The following is a 17,520-nucleotide window of genomic DNA, read 5'->3' as shown; positions in this document are numbered from 1 at the left end:
ACAGGTGGTTTAGGCACGGTGAGCACAAATGTGCAAGGATCCATGAACCCGAAGGACACTTCGGTGCGATACCAAGGATTTGACGGTGACAACTCTAATGACTCATGGTTACACTACACTCCGGTATCTGAAGCCGACATCCAGAAGTATGCCGCTTTCCGTAGGGCATTCCAAGCACGAAAAGATCAACAAATCAAGCAACAGCAAATAAAGGAACAGGAAATTCAATCTGTGGCTATGTATTGGGCAGACGCGATTAACAATGCCAATACCGTAACCACCATACTGAAGGTCCAAGATTGGATGTCTGAGATGGTTGAGACGATCCGCAAAGCCCAGTCCACTCATGACGGTGTCGGTGCTTCCAAAGTCCCTCCAACTCCACCTGTTCAAAACTCACAAGACGAAGGAACCGCAATAGAAGTCAGTTCTGCTCCCACCTTCGTTTTTTATGATGTTGATCCTCAGGAGGTAAATCAACCCTCTCCCTCTGATGATGATCTTATGATATTTGATGAAGAAGAAGAATCCAGTGGCTCTCACCATTCAACTTCCAAGCCCAAAGATAAGAAGAAAAAGAAGAAGAATGTTGTAACCAGGAAAGAATTTTTGAGCCTGCAAGCAAAGGTCGGTCAAATTCTTGCTGCGGTCAAGCCAACTCAACCGCAATCAGAAGACACACCCAGACCGCAGTCATTGATCAAAAGAATAGAGCGCTTGGAAACTCGTGAGGGATTGGCTGCTGAGCGCATCTCCCTCAAAGTTGAAATGGGGATTCGGTCCCTTGATAACAATCGTCAAGCAGATCACAAGGAATTTATGGCTGCTGCGGAACGCCTCATCTCTGAGGTGACCGCAATCAAGAAAGATCTACAAGCAGTCATTGCAGACCAATCCTCCCAATCTCAAAAGATGATAGCTGAGACTCACACTTCATATGAGTCCACTATCTTAGTCCTTCAAGCTACTATCAACCGCCTGCAACGATCTCTATCAACCAACTTCCATGGTCTTGAAATCCTTCAACTCACCAAGGAAATTCACAGGCTGCTCTTCAGCTCCACCATCCCCAACAACCAACAGTTGGTGGATGCCCTTAAAGCCCAGTTTCAGGAAGTTTTTGCCAAGGTTGATGGCCTCAGAAAATGGCTTGAGGAAGCTCCTGCGTTGCATTCCTCAAGAGGGGGAAGTGAAGAAGAAGTCCATTACTCCAATCACTCCAAAAGCATCTCCCAACATCAAAGCCCCCCCCCCCCATCATTACAGAAAGAATTTCTTCACCGACCATCTCATCATACAGAAAGAATTCCTTCACCGCAACCTTCACCACAACCATCTCATCACACTCCACCACAAAAGGAGATCACCCCTGAGAAACCAGAGACTCCCCCTCACTTCAAGAATATGGTTGATCACATGTCCTCTCCAAGCTGAAATGACTCTCCTACCACCACCCAAAAGAAAAAAGACTAGAAAGCAGCTAAACTTGCTGAGCTTATATGGAGAGAATGCGGTTTTGACACTGTCATGGATGAATCCTTGATAAACTCTTGGATCAATCCCCACCGTAGACTGCAGGATGACGACTACAAACCATACCTCACATACGCTGAACCCCCATCGGATGGCTACTGGGATATTCCAATCTCCCCAAACGCTAAATACTTCATAGTGTTTGAGCAGTTCGCCGCAGCCTTCCAGATCACAAAAGACTGCCAATGGAATTCGAGAGACTAATCCATTTTTATGCAAAGCATGCCTCTCCTATTGAGAAAATATGGTCTAACGATAGACCATCCGCAGTCAAAAACTACAAGCTTCGGAAGTTCATGAAAGCTGACTTCTTCCAATACACTCTCACTAGAAGGGAACACGACTATGTCCGCACCCAAGCTGACTTCCCCTGCATGAATCCTGAAGAAGTCTTTCTCATAGCAAAGGTATTCCAGAACAAGTCGGAGAAGAACCCGAAGATGAAGATAGCGCTTGAAAGAGCTAGTACGTTTTTGAAGGAGACTGTCTGTGACTTTGCTAAAATCGACGCAGACATCTACCCCACCATTGCCAAGAAGATCAATTTACCACCACTCGATCCCGCACCAATGCCTACCGAAGGCTATCAAGAAAGATCCTTAGGTGCAACCAACTTCCCTGAACTCGGAGTCATTTTCAAAAGGAAGACCGATAAAATCAAATACTTTATTCCTATGACTGCCATGAATCGCCTCACCAGGAAACAACTTGAAATCTGTCGAACCGCAGTTGAAAGATCAAAGCACAAAACTGCCGATGTCAAGTTCGAGATTTTAAGGAGGATTATTTGGTTGGAAAACGTCAGGAAATTTTGGTGGATCCTGATCAAGTTTCTTAAACTTGATAGCTGAACAAAAGTTAAAGAGCTCACTTAGGGGGAAATTGTTGAATCATGAAAAGTGACCCTCTTGAACTTCAGTTACCGCATCCAACAAGCTACCGCAGTCAAACTCCCTCTTTAGCAACCACATCTGAAGTCATCTAATCAACCGCAGTCAGTCTCACTTTACTTAGTTTATTTGTCTTTTTGTAATACTCTCTATTGTCCAGTATGCCTTGAATGGCTACTCTTAGAGAGTGATTCAAATGTAACTCCTTGAGTCTCTATAAATAGAGCTCATTCTCACTTATTAAAAAAAAAGAATACACATCTCTGAAGTTATCTTTTCTATCTCTCTATCTACGCATCACTTCTTACTCTCAAATCCTACTAGAATATAACTGACTACAATCTCTCTTCGGAGCAAGTCTCTTGTGACTTAATCACTAAGTTTGATCTCACTTATTAACTTGGCTTGTGCATTCCTCATTATGAATCAACTTATGTGTATTCTTGATATAACAATTGTTGTCATTTCCATTTCGTTACATTTCCGCAACTAACTTTCTAACTATCTAACTTTAACTTATTAATATTATTGTTGAGCTTTTAGATCCTTCGAGATTAACTATTCCGCAATATACTTGTTCTAACATTTGTTCAAGTGTGTCTCAAAGTTTTTCTCTCAACAGTCAGGTACCCGCCCCGCTGTCACGGTTCATAATTTTGTTACTATCCAGGCCGAACAGCCCCGTTAACACCCCTAGTTGTGAGGAAACACTTTCACTAAGTAGATTTTAAGGAGATAGCAATTGTGATATTTGCATTCTCAAATTTGATTATGATTACGGCATCCCTCTTCATAATTTGAATTGTAAGAAATGGCAAAAGGTCTAAACATTTGAGACTTATTCTTGTATGTTCTAAAACTGTTTAGACACACATGTGAGCTATTTAAGGAAAGGTGTATAAGTTTGAGAAGCCTAGATAAAGTCTTATCGAAGCATCTCGTATCAAAAATCTGAACTTCGGAAAGCAAGTCAATAAGTATTGATTTCTAGAAGTCCAGCTGATTTCTGAATACATGTCAAAGCTAGTGGGAGCATAAGCGTTATGCTAGTAAGATAATAATTATTATGCTAGTGAGAGCATAATTATTATAAGTGTTGCGAGTTAGCAATGTTAATTATAGAAAACAAAAGTTTCAAGTTGCAAAGATGCAGGGTTTGAAAAGTTGTTTTGCTATAATTAAGGGAGAGAAATTCATACTTCATTTCAAATCTAAAAGCTTAGATTGTGAGATTTTAATCAAATTTAGTCAAGGACATATATGTCAATCTTATGTTGGAATGGTTCAACATAAGGAAATTCTATATATATGGAAATGTTAATTGCGTCCTCAAAATTTGATTATAATTACGACATCCCTCTTCATAATTCGAATTATGAGAACATGGCAAATAGAAATATTATAGCAAAAGTCTGATCAAGTATCATGTTGTTAGGTCATAATTATGTGTTTGGGCTAGGCAACTATATGTATAGATCATGGTAAGGTTTTGGTCGATATTGGTGTTTGCGGTCTGTATGTTTAAGGTTGTTTGGTGTTCACGGCCGTGAACATGTTCACGGCCGTGAACCATGTTTACGGTTGGTCTGTCAGTATATATAAGAGTCTGTCAGAATGTTGTCAGACTAGACGTTGTTGAGTGTTGATGGTGCTCTGTGTGTGTCTCAAGGTGTACCTGACGTTTTGATCAATAAACGTGTGCATTGCTTGATTAAATCCTTCTTCTACTCCATTCTTATTTGTTTGATTGATTACTTGTTTGATCACTGGTTCGGATCCGTGGATTTGGGACTCTACAATTGGTATCAGAGCAAATCCGGTGTCAAACTCGTTTTTGGTGTTTACGGCTCAAGTTTTCTCTTCATTTTCATGGTTGATTTGTTGGGTTTTTGGTATAATACAACATCCTATGGTGCACATACAACCCTAAATACCTGGGATCTATGTTTTCTCTATTATACATGCAAATATCAATTTTTCCAAGCTATTGTTCTAACTACCATAATATGAAGAACATATAATATAAATTCTAGTAGAATTACATACCTCTTTGTTGTAGCTTGCTTCCATGGAGCTTAAGAGCCTAGTGCCTCAAGTGTGATACCTCAAATGGTTCACACAACATCACCAACATCTTGGAATAACTTGAGAGAAAAGGTTCCTATGCTCAAATTGGCTAGCCTCATGTGTATACACACTAGTGCCAATTTCTTGAGCCATGGGGTCCTTATATATGGTGGCTATTAGGGTTACACCATGTAACTCATGTCTTTCCATATTCTTCATGCTCCATGGGTTAAAACCTCCATGGAGTATCCATGGGTTACTCCATGGTTTTAGCCCAACATGAAGAACTATGGATCATAAGCCCACATATATAAGAATGAATGATTTACACAATCAATCCCCATATATTTAATTAGTCTCCTTTTGATCACATAATTAATTCTTGATCAATACTACTTAAATAATATGATTTCATATTAATATATTAGAACTTATAATATATTAACAAATCATAATTATCCTTTTCTCACAAAAGTCTATCCAAATTGTTTCGATGCCCTGCAACTCAAATGGACCATGCCAATCGGGTCAAGTACATACCAATTATAGTTATGGACTTAGACACTAATCCAACAGTGTCCCACTTGGATAAGTCTAAAACTATTATTGCGTATGACTCCAAAACCCGACTAGCAATCGTAGCTCTTAAAAGCTGTTGTCGAACTCTAAACAAATCAATGACACGTCCATTAGATAAGGGATCATTTATTCGTCCATTCTAGATATCATATGGACTGAGACATGGATTATAATCATTCTCTATGTCCATTTCCCTATTTCCGATTTATGACGACCAACTAATTGAACAAATCACATTAGTCCTGGGTTGGCCAAGCACTTCGGGGTGTCATCACTAAATCATCGAGGGGCCCACATATATCGCTTTTATCCCTTCAAGGGTAAAAGGAATGGATAAACTTTGACTCATATGCTTGTTCTAGTACTTTTTGAATCATACACAAAGGAACATTTTATAACATCGAGTTACCAATGCGTTTTCGTACAATCAATGCATAACCAACTCATAGGTAACAAGTCATATCTCTAGGTTTGAAGAATATAAGATATTATCGTCTCATGATCACTCGTGATAAAATCCATGAAGTGATTCAAATGAGCATGGGTTTAATCCAATACTTAGAACTAATGAGCACTCATGAATGTTGCAGCAACTCTTGCTATGTCCACTACCTTGGACATTTACAAACCAGCTTCATGACAATCTTGATTCATATCTACTTCCAACATATGACCGACTGTGGATGGTTTGAATAACTTAGTCACTCAGGAAGAACGACCTAGTTACTCTGGAAGTCAAAACATGCGAAGTAAAACACAAGAATAATCGAATCCAATATGGTCTTAGAACTTATGAATATAAATAAAACACCTTTTATATCACCATGTTGATTACCCATCATTCATTGCATACTATTTCAAACTATCAACTTTATACTTGAATTAAAACAATAGTTGTCCCATGCTCCGAGCAGGTACACTATGTTTTCTAAACATTAGTCATGCCATACACCAAGTATGCACACTATGTTTTTCCAAACATTAGTTATGCCATACACCAAGTATGCACACTAAGTTTGTCTATGATATTTACTTTGTGAAATAGATCGATTGAACATAATTCCAATGATTCTCATTTCACAATCCCAAATCCTTACCGCAAATGCAAGAATTCCAAATTCCTTCCATTTGCCTAAATATGTTAGATTCTAAACTTATATGCATTGATCCTCTTGTAACGATTATGCACAGAGGCACCAAGACTTGTCAACAGACATTACAAAGTATTGCAATGGAGATCAAATCCATGGCAATGAAGTCTCATATTCAAAGTACATTGCTTTGAACGTCCTTCTTGCATTAAGTTTCCTAATCTTACACAGATTTAATGAATAACTTCCACCTATGGGAATATTTCCATACTCTCATTTTGACTATCACTTCGGAACAAGAGTTTCCTCTTTTCATAATATGTCAAAATGGTCCTCTCCAAAAATTTACACCATACTTCCAACTGTCCCTAAGCAACCAATCTTTGGTAAACCTTAGATTGTCCTTGACAATTGCTTAATCATTTTAGTCATATCCAATTCTAGACCTTTTCCCTTCTTAATGCCCCAGGCATTTGGAAAATTTAGAAAGGATAAATATTATAGCACATGTAACCGATCCTATACCCGAAGCATATGGGACACGATTCATGCTATAAAATTTTTATTTGCCATGTTTTCAAAATTTGACTATGAGGAGGGATGTCGTAATCATAATCGAATTTTGAGAACATAATATATAGAATTTTCTTATGTTGAACCATTTCAACATAAAATTCATATATATATCCTTGACTAAAGGTGATTAAAATCTCATTCTAATCTTTTAGAATTGAAATGAAGTATATCCTCTCCCTTAATTATAGCAAAACAACTTTTCCAACCCCTGCAACCTCAAGAATTGAAACTTTGTTTTCTATAATTAACATTGCTAACTTGCAATACTTATCATAATTATCATGCTCCCACTAACATGATGATTATTAGCATAACACTAATGCTCCCACTAGCTTTGACATGTATCAGAAAACAGCTGGACTTCTAGAAGTCAATACTTTATTGACTTTCTTACTAAAGTTCAGATTTCTGATACGAGATTGCTTTGACAAGACTTTATCAAAATCATACACCTTTTCTTAGATAGCTCACATGTGTGTCTAAACAGTTTCAGAACTATGAAAAGGGATGTCGTAACCATAGTCTCAATTGTTTAGACCTTTTCCATTTCTCATAAGTTCATGTTAGTGTGCCGGTTAACCACGCACGCTCTACTAACGACTTTGAGAATGCAAAGATCACAATTTCTATCTACTTAAAATCTACTTAGTGAAAGCGTTTCCTCACCATCATTTTCATAAATCAGAGAGAAACCTTATGACACTTAGATTTTTATGGTGTATGTGTTCCTATCCGTGTGAATTTGTCAAAACCATAATCACAAGACAAGGTTAGTGACAAATCCAAACTCATATGGACTGAACTTGTGCAGCCTTAACTTCTTGCCACCTAGCAGCACAAGGGCCTGCCATTGCTTCCAAGTTGTTATGAAACCAATTGAGAACTCTTAGAACTCATATGCAAAGCCAACTTTAACTAGAATGGGCACAGAAATCAGAATATGTCAACACGATAGGTTATAAACCTCAAGTCGTGTGCTAGTGATAAACTACAGGTTTTATTCTTGATTAGACTCTTTCAAGATCTTTTAGACTCCTACTGTCCTCTTGACATATAAGAATCTCTTGCCAAGACCCATTCCTTGATAAACAAATATTCAAGAGATAGTGTGGATTCTTATCAAGACAAACACTTCACACAACTGGCCTAAGTTGGTCTCTGTTTTATCCAAAACATCACAACTTGCCAATTTCAAATGTACATGAGTAGGACATATTTTACTCCTACATTTGACAAGTGTTAATAAACCTTCTTTAAGATGTGTCACCCAAATTACAATCTTGGAGTATGACTCTTAGACTTGTTTTGGAATGAAGTATGTATCACCTTCTTGATTTAACCATTTCAATAATTCATGACTACTCTTCTTAGCCATAAGAATGCACTAAGATGTCCTTAGAGGATGAATTGTGATATGGTCTCACAATCATTAAGATGATCATAAAACATGATACTAAAGTACTCTCCCGTCTTTTTAGATTTGAGAAACTTTTATCTTTCTGCCAAATTTGATTCTTCTCATTCGTTCTGCCATACATCGAAACTTTTCCAATTCTTCAGAATTATACTTAAACTTGTAAGTATAACCATATTTACTAAACTTTAGTAAATCATGACGAATAGTCTTATCGATCTTTTGTGGTGGAGTGGACCAGTGCACCGGAATGTGTACTCGATCCCTTAGTCCTTCACTTGACTCATATATACATGTGAACAAGGAATTAATCTTAATTTTCCAAAGATGAAAATTCTCATTCATCATACTATACAACTTGCATAATTTCCAAGTTTCTATCCAACTGAAACCTTGGGTGATGAGAATCTTTCCTTATTCGGTAAATTAAGACACTACCACAAATGAAAGAATCAAATTCATATTTCCATTATTCCTAGAAATATACAAACATCAATTTTCCATAAGTGCCATTGCAAGGACATATAAAATAAAACAAAATTTTATTTATTTATCAAATACGGAAAAACTTTCCTTACAATGAAACTTTAAATGGAAACTATGCTATTACATGTTTCCTATCAATCTATCATAACTCTCTAAGTAGTAACTCAAGAATCCGATCTTCGAACCATGCGATTGAAATCTATCTTCGTGATCAGATTCAACATACTCTTTTTCTAAGTTCCCATCCCTTTGCTTGATCCTGCCATACATTAAAAATGTATTAAGAATCTTCAAATAGGAACTTAAGAGAGTTAGATAGTGGACTTACCTGAAGGAGAGTCAAGCTTTTTTACTAGACATTCTCTCAGATCTTTCAGGTAGTTAAGGCAGCTTCGCAGCCAATGCCCCTTCCTTTGGCAACATAAACATATGGATCCTTTGGGAATGGCACACAGGACTATCTCAGAATTATCCTTTCTCTTTACCATTTGGTCAATCGTGTTGACTATGGTCAATCCCTTTCCATTGGGAAGAGAAATCTTTTCTGGATATCCAATGTTACCAATTGCCAATGTCCATTGTAGTTTGGGAAGTTGATCTTCTAATCAAATTTGCTTTACTATTCCTCCAAATCATTGTTGATTCAGCATCACAAAGCAAATAGATAAGATCATTAAGGGTCATGTCATAGTCTTTTGCATAGTAGTCCATAAAGAACTCACTATGTGTCTTAGGAAGTGATTAGTCAACATCCAACTTCCTCAAGACTTTGACACCCAACTCTCCCGACTTGTAAATATGTGACTTCATCTCCAAGATGTGAGCATACATAGACCTTGCTTGCCAATAGGGCTTGAGTGACCTTGAACTTGTGGGTTAGGGGGAAGAATTGGAGGAGGTGGAGGGAGTGAAGAATGATTTCCGGGACATCATCTTCATTAGGAAAACTTGTTCCAAGAGTTTTTTTTTTTGGGAAAATCATATATGTATGAACCCGTCATCTTTTGGGAGATATTCAAGATAGTTGATTTAAAGTCCTTAATATAACACCCAATATGAAATATTAAGGCTAGGACCCAACACAATATTTTATAACTTGGAAGAGGGATGCCGTAATCCAAGCTATAGAATATTTGAAGGTAGGCGAATGACGATTCACCAATTTCCACCATGAAAAACGAAATAATTTATTACGTTTTAATTGGATTTGAAACTCCTAGATCTTTTGAGATTCATTGAACTTTTAAATGGCATGTTTCAATCTCGATTGTGCCCTCTCAGGTTTTGTGACTGGGATGCCGAGGATCACAAAACAAGGTATGAATAACCATGCAAATATACTTGGTACCCTTAACATTTACCCCTCAATCGATGTGTCGGTTAACCACATGCGCTCTATCGATACTATGATAAAAATTAAGTTATCCTTTGCCTACCTTGTTAAATCAAGCTAGTGTGCCGGTTAACCACACGCGCTCCACTAACCAACTTAAGCAAAGTGTAAAGTGTAATTTCATGGGTTAGCACCAAATTCACATTTTCCTAAAGTAACTAAGATTGGGAATTTATAAAAGGTTTAGTTACTTTATATTTATCATTAATACTTTTAATGACGGGGGAATTCTAGTCCTTGTCCTACCCGTTCGGCTAACGACCCTCCACCAGTCAAGGAAGCGGTGGGTGAGAGTAGACACCCATTAAACTGCCATTTTATAGGCAGTAACCTTATACCCCCCTTATAAATTGGCTTCGTGAATGAGGCCTACTAACAGTAAGACTAACTTGCTCTTATACATATACATATATATATATATATATATATATATATATATATATATATATATATATATAAACTTATAATACTATAAAGTATAAGGGTTGAATTTTAACTTTTAAAATTCTAAGGGCTTAACTTGGAATTAAATTATTCATGAGGGAAACTTTACAAATTCCAAAACTTGAGGGAAAGTTTTGAAACTATTCAAAACTCTTTGATTTTCATAATTTATGAGTTTAATTAAAGTTTTAGAGACTTAAATGAAGAATGTTGGGTTTTTGGTATAATACAACATCCTATGGTGCACATACAACCCTAAATACCTTGGATTTATGTTTTCTCTATTATACATGCAAATATCAATTTTTCCAAGGTATTGTTCTAACTATCATAATATGAAGAACATACAATATAAATTCTAGTATAATTACATACCTCTTTGTTGTAGCTTGATTCCATGGAGCTTAAGAGCCTAGTTGTAACTTCCCAAATTTCGAGTCCAAAAATTTTATTTTAATTAACTGAGTATAAAACATTCATAAGAAAACTACTTGAAAATATATCGTTTCGTAAATCAACATAACATGTCTGAAAACCCAAATCATAAAGTAGCAACATGTCAGAGTACAATCCCAGAATATCTCAAGTGCGGAAAATCAATGCGTGTGTATGATGTGCTGCTATCGCGCCAGCTCCTTCCCCTTTGATGAAGAGGTACCTGAAACCAAAACTGTAAACTGTAAGCACGGAGCTTTGTGAGTTCCCTCATCGTACTGCGTACCATACAATCACATAACATACATATACTGTCAGGCATATCTGGGTGCTCGACCTACCCCTTCGGTCCTCTTGACCGGATACTGCCTAGCATATCTGGGTGCTGACCTCCCCTTCGGTCCTCTCGACCGGATACTGGGGACTATTTCACCCCTCTACTACTACCACATAACATATAACACATAATCACATTCTAACTAGCATGACTGGGTATGACTACCCTCCCCCCTTCGGCCCTACCGACCGGAAACTTAGGGACTATCTCCCCTACTGCTACATCATATCATACTAGCACATAACACATCAGGTAGTAGCAAACCTATATGAATATCACAAAGACAGTCATCTAGCATACAACTCCTACTGGTGGGCCGGCATTATGGCCGTAGACCCACCGCTACTGGAAGGTAACTCACCTTGAACGAAGCTGCTGATAATCTGCTGTTGGGTTTTAGTATACTACAACATCCTATGGTGCACATACAACCCTAAATACCTTGGATCTATGTTTTCTCTATTATACATGCAAATGGTTTCCAAGGCATTAAACCTATAACTAGCATGCATTCGACATAAACCATATAATATACTAGTTAGGGAAACATACCTTTTATGTGGCTTGAAGTCTTGATGTATTTGGCCTTAAGAGCTTAGCACCAATAGTATGAAATGCCTCAAATGGAATCACAACACACCTAGGACAAAGGTGGCTCTTGAGAGAGAATTCCATGCACCAAAACACCTCCATATTTCTCTAAGAAAAGAACTGGTGATTTTGGCTATGGAGTAACCTATTTATATGTAGGATTCCAAGGGTCATGGGTATAACCCATAATCCATAACCATGGGTTTTATGATCCATGGTTCATGTGGCCCAACTCTTTATGTATCCATACATAAACTTGGTCCAACATGGATCATAAGCCCAACACATATAAATATAACTAATTATCATAATTAGTCCCCATAGATTTAATTAGTCTCTTTTGATCACTAAATTAATTCCAAATTAATTCTTGATCGATACTAATTAAAACATATGATTTCATATTAATATATTATAACTTATAATATATTAATAAACCATAAATAACCTTCTCTCAAAAGTCCATCCTAACAAATTGTCCTGATGATATGCAACCCAAATGGACCATGCTACTCTCGGGTCAAGTACATACCAATAATAGTTATGGGCTTAGACATCTAATCCAACATCTGCGCGGGGAAATCTTTGTCTGCTGCTCCGGAAATCCTCCGGCTATAATCCCCACAAAATCACTTAGTCAGAGTTTGATATCTATTCTTCGGGTAAAATGACCATTTTACCCCTGACCAAGCCCAAGACAAAGTCAAAGTCAACTTCCAGTTGACCCGGCTTGCCGAGTTAGGCCGCCAACTCGTCGAGTCCCTATCCTTTCATCTATCTTTCTTCACGCCTCTACTCGTCGAGTTTGGGAACGACTCGACGAGTTCTCCTTCTAGAACAACCCGGACGAACCTTCATCTGACTCGCCGAGTTGTATGAACAACTCGTCGAGTTCATCTCCTTCCTATAAACAAGTCTTGTCCTCGACTCGCTGAGTTGTATGAACAACTCGTCGAGTTCATCCTCAAGAGTTGGGAGATTGCCTTGGACTCGCCGAGTCTGTTCATGTACTCGCCGAGTCCTATGAACTCCAGGACTATGGCTTATCCCAATACGTTGGGTCACTCCTCCGGACCCTCTAAAACCTTTCCAGCACTCCACTGGGTCTCCTTGACCCATAACAGAAAAGGGGAGTCTAACCTCGGACTCGCCGAGTCCCAAGAACGACTCGCCGAGTCGATACAGTCTAAGTCTTATTTCTTCGATTTCTGGTGTACAACTCTTGTCCAAATGATAGATCTAGGTCCCTAAACTCAATCTAGCACGTAAAGTTACGAACTTTACGTTCATGCATGGGACTTTGAGCCTAAAAGGCTCTAAAAGAGACTCTTGGGTTGCATGGGGGCTCCCATGGGTGCAAAAGCAGCTCTTATCTACCTTATAACTCCTTCATGGACCTAAATCCGAAGCCTCAACCCCCAACCACGCTTGCAATCATGGTTGCTTACCAAAAATGGCTTAAAAGCCCTAAATCTCCCTAAAGAGGGATCTAGCAAATGAACAAGCAAGGTATCGACTTTATACCTTCTGGGAACTGTAAATGATGCACAAACTTGAACTCCCTTGGTCTTCTCTTGATTCCTCCAAGCTTTTACTTCGTCTTTGAGTTCAAAATCACCCAAAAGCACCATAAATGCCTCAGCTCGTTATACAAATGGTTAGGGTTTGCTATGGGGGTTTTCTGGAAGCAATAGGGACGAAGGGTGGCTGAATGAGATGTTTAAATAGGGTGCAAACCCTTAGATTACGGTTTTGTCCAGTCAGAGTCTACTAGTCGAGTCTGGAAGCCGACTCGACGAGTCCGTCATTTAAATCCCGGATCAAATCCCTTTCTACTCGACGAGTTGGTCCTTCAACCCGCCGAGTCCCAGGCCAAAAATGCAAAATACTTAAATAAAATACATACCAGGAATCAGGTGCTACAAATCTTCCCCACTTATTTTAGACTTTGTCCTCGAAGTCTGTTGCTCGTTCCTAGAAAAGCTCTGGGTAATGCTCCATCATCTCATCCACCGGCTCCCAAGTCCATTCCAAGCCCTTCCGGTGCTGCTATTGCACCTTTACCAGCTCGACCCTCTTGTTCCTCAGATCCTTCGACTTCCAGTCGAGGATCGCTATAGGCCGCTCGATGTAATTCAGGCTGTCATCGACCTGAATATCCTCTAATGGTACCACTGTCCAATCGTCCACCAAACATTTTCGTAATTGGGAGACGTGAAAAGTGCCGACTCTGAGCAGTCTGAAGCCTGCTCCGAACCTGCTGAGTCCTCTCTGTCGTCTTGAGCACCACTTCGGTGCTCCCCATGACCCTCTGGCCAACCTCACACCAACATATCAGGGTCCTGCACTTCCTCCCGTATAACATCTCGAAGGGAGGACGGTTAATACTTGTGTGGTAGCTGTTGTTGTACGAGAACTCAGCCAATGGGAGGTAAGTATCCCAAGTACCACCAAAATCTAACACACACACCCGCATCATATCCTCCAGAGTCTGGATGGTCCGCTCGCTCTGACCATCTGTCTGTGGATGAAATGCGGTGCTAAAGTGTAGACGAGTACCCAGCTCGTGATGAAACTTCTTCCAAAACCTGCAAGTGAACCGCACATCCCTGTCTGAAATCACCGAAATTGGCACCCCGTGCCTCGCCACCACCTCCCTGATGTAGATATCGGCCAACCTTTAGGCCAAAATACTCTCTTGAATCGGAATAAAATGGGCGCTCTTGGTCAATCGATCGATGATGATCCCAATCGAATCTACGCCTCGCGCGGTCCTGGGAAGCTTCGTGATAAAATCCATCGTAATGTCTTCCCATTTCCACATGGTAATATCTAACGGTTGCATCAAGCCATGTCGTCTCTGATGCTCGGCCTTGACCTTCCTGCAGGTCAAGCACCGCTCCACGTACCATGCCACATCCCGCTTCATGCATGGCCACCAATAGTCAAGACGAAGATCCCTATACCTCTTCGTCGCCCCGGGATGGATAGAAAACCTGGATTTGTGCGCCTCCTCCATCAATTTCTGGCGCGCACCTCCATGATAGGGGACCCACACCCTACGGTGGAGGGTCAACAGCCCTCGACTATCATAATCGAAGGAGGAAACCTGACCCACAATACGCTCGTTCTTCCGATGTTCCTCCTTCATAGCCTCCTGCTGCGCCTCTCGGATCTGCTCCAGCAGCGGAGTTACCACGGTCATCCGCATACAGACATCCCTGATCGGCGCTGCCTTGCGGCTAAGCGCATCTGCCACCACATTGGCCTTCCCCGGGTGGTAAAGGATCTCGCAATCATAATCCTTCACCACGTCCAACCACCGATGCTGCCTCATGTTCAGATTCGGCTGATCCATGTGGTACCTCAAACTCTTGTGGTCCGTGTAAAAGGTACAACGGACCCTATAAAGGTAATGATGCCAAACCTTGAGGGCGAACACAACAGCCCCCAATTCCAAATCATGCGTCGGATAGTTCGCCTCGTGAGGCTTCAGCTGCCTCGAAGCGTAGGCGATGACATGCCCTCTCTGCATCAATACCACGCCCAAACCCGAAATAGACGCGTCGCAGTACACAACAAAATCCTCTACGCCCTCTGGCAGGGCTAAGATCGGCGCCTCGCACAATCTCTGTCTTAGTGTCTCAAACATTGCCTGCTGATCAGGCCCCCAACGAAAGACTACGGTTTTCTTCGTCAGTCGCGTCAAGGGTACGGCTATCTTGGAGAAATCCTGGATGAATCTCCGATAGTAGCCGGCCAATCCCAGGAAACTCCGAATCTCAGATGGAGACTTAGAAACCTCCCAACTCATCACGGCCTCCACCTTGGCCGGGTCGACCAGAATACCGTTCTGGTTGACAAGGTGCCCAAGAAACTGCACCTTGTGAAACCAAAACTCACACTTGGAGAACTTGGCGTACAAGCTCTCTCTCCTCAAAGTATCCAAAACCTCTCGCAGATGCTCCTCATGCTGCTTCTGTGTCTTGGAATAGACCAAGATGTCATCAATGAAAACTATCACGGACTGATCTAGCATCGGTCTACACACGCGGTTCATGAGGTCCATGAACGCGGCAGGAGCATTGGTGAGCCCGAAAGGCATCACCACGAACTCATATTGGCCATAACGCGTCCGAAACGCAGTCTTCTGCACATCCTCCTCTCTGACCCTCATCTGATGATACCCTGAATGCAAATCAATCTTGGAGAACCAAGATGCTCCCTGTAGCTGGTCAAAGAGGTCATCAATTCTTGGGAGTGGGTAACGGTTCTTCACCGTTACCTTATTCAGCTCCCTATAATCTATACACATCTGATGCGACCCGTCCTTCTTTTTCACGAACAGAATCGGGGCTCCCCAGGGTGAACTGCTCGGTCTAATGAATCCCTTGTCTAATAGCTCCTGCAGCTGTGTAGACAACTCCTACATCTCGGGAGGAGCTAACCGATACGATGCCCTGGCTATCGGAGCCGCACCAGGGACTAGGTCGATCCTGAACTCCACCTGCCGCTTTGGAGGTATCCCAGGAAGCTCCTCTGGGAACACATCTGCGTAGTCCCGCACCACTGGAACATCGCTCACCGTCGCCTTAGCCGCCTCCCGGGTATCCATAACATAGGTGACATACCCAACACATCCCTGCTGAAGGTAGCGCCTAGCCCTTGCTGCTGAGCATAATGTGGGTCCACGCTGTGGCCTCTCGCCGTGGATCACCAACTCTCCCCCACTTGGGGTCCTGACTCGCACTAACTGTTGTGCGGAGTCTATCACCGCCCCATTAGGGCTCAACCAATCCATGCCTATAATCACCTTGTTCCCACGCAACGGAATGGGAACCAAGTCTACCAGGTAGCGCTCCTCGAATAGCCTCAGAACACAATCTCTGAAAATTGCCGATGCTCGCACCGATCGGTCGTCCGCAATCTCGACCTCTAGTGGGCAATCCAACATACCCGAGGACTCAGGAAACTTCTTGCTAAGCGCAAGAGAAACAAACGATCGGGTAGCGCCCGAATCAAACAACACCTGAACTGGGATACTATTCACATCGAACGATCCTAAACGAAACATATCATATGGCACATCAATATCATAAACAACATAAAATAAAGCTAGGGAGAAGAAATCATACCCGTCACGACATCGGGTGCGGCGCGTACCTCCTCGGCAGTCAACTGGAAGGCCCGACTCCTCACCACTGGAGCCTCGGTCTAGCCCTGCCGGCCATCCGTAATCCGCAGGGTCGCTGGGACTGGCGGCTTCACTGGAGCTCCTACTGTCAACTGGGGGCAGTTGGCCTTCTTGTGGCCCCTCTGGTTGCAGTGGAAACACAGCAACTCGGATGTCTGAATAGTGGGTGTAGGGGCGGTACAATCCTTGCTGAAGTGCCCCAACTTGCTGCACTTATAGCAGCCCGACGATCCCAACCTGCACGCTCCCTCATGTGACTTGCCGCATTTCCTGCAGCGGCGTCGGTCCTGCTGGCCTTTCGGCCTAGCGTCTGATCCCTTGGGCTTCTTCCCCGAAGCCCCAGCCGTCTGCCCCTCCTCTACCTTCCTCTTCCGGATATGCTCCAGATCAATCTCCCTCTCCCTTGCCCTGGCAATCATGGAATCCAAGGTAGGGCAAGCTGAAAAACTAACATGCTCCCGAATGTCAACTCGTAACATGTCATGGTAGC

The sequence above is a fragment of the Lactuca virosa genome, chromosome 3, assembly GCF_052849685.1.
Source record: "Lactuca virosa cultivar CGN04683 chromosome 3, Lactuca_virosa_CGN04683_v6, whole genome shotgun sequence".
Taxonomy (NCBI): domain Eukaryota; kingdom Viridiplantae; phylum Streptophyta; class Magnoliopsida; order Asterales; family Asteraceae; genus Lactuca; species Lactuca virosa.
The sequence above is the reverse complement of the archived record's forward strand: the minus strand, read 5'-3'. Positions refer to the sequence as shown.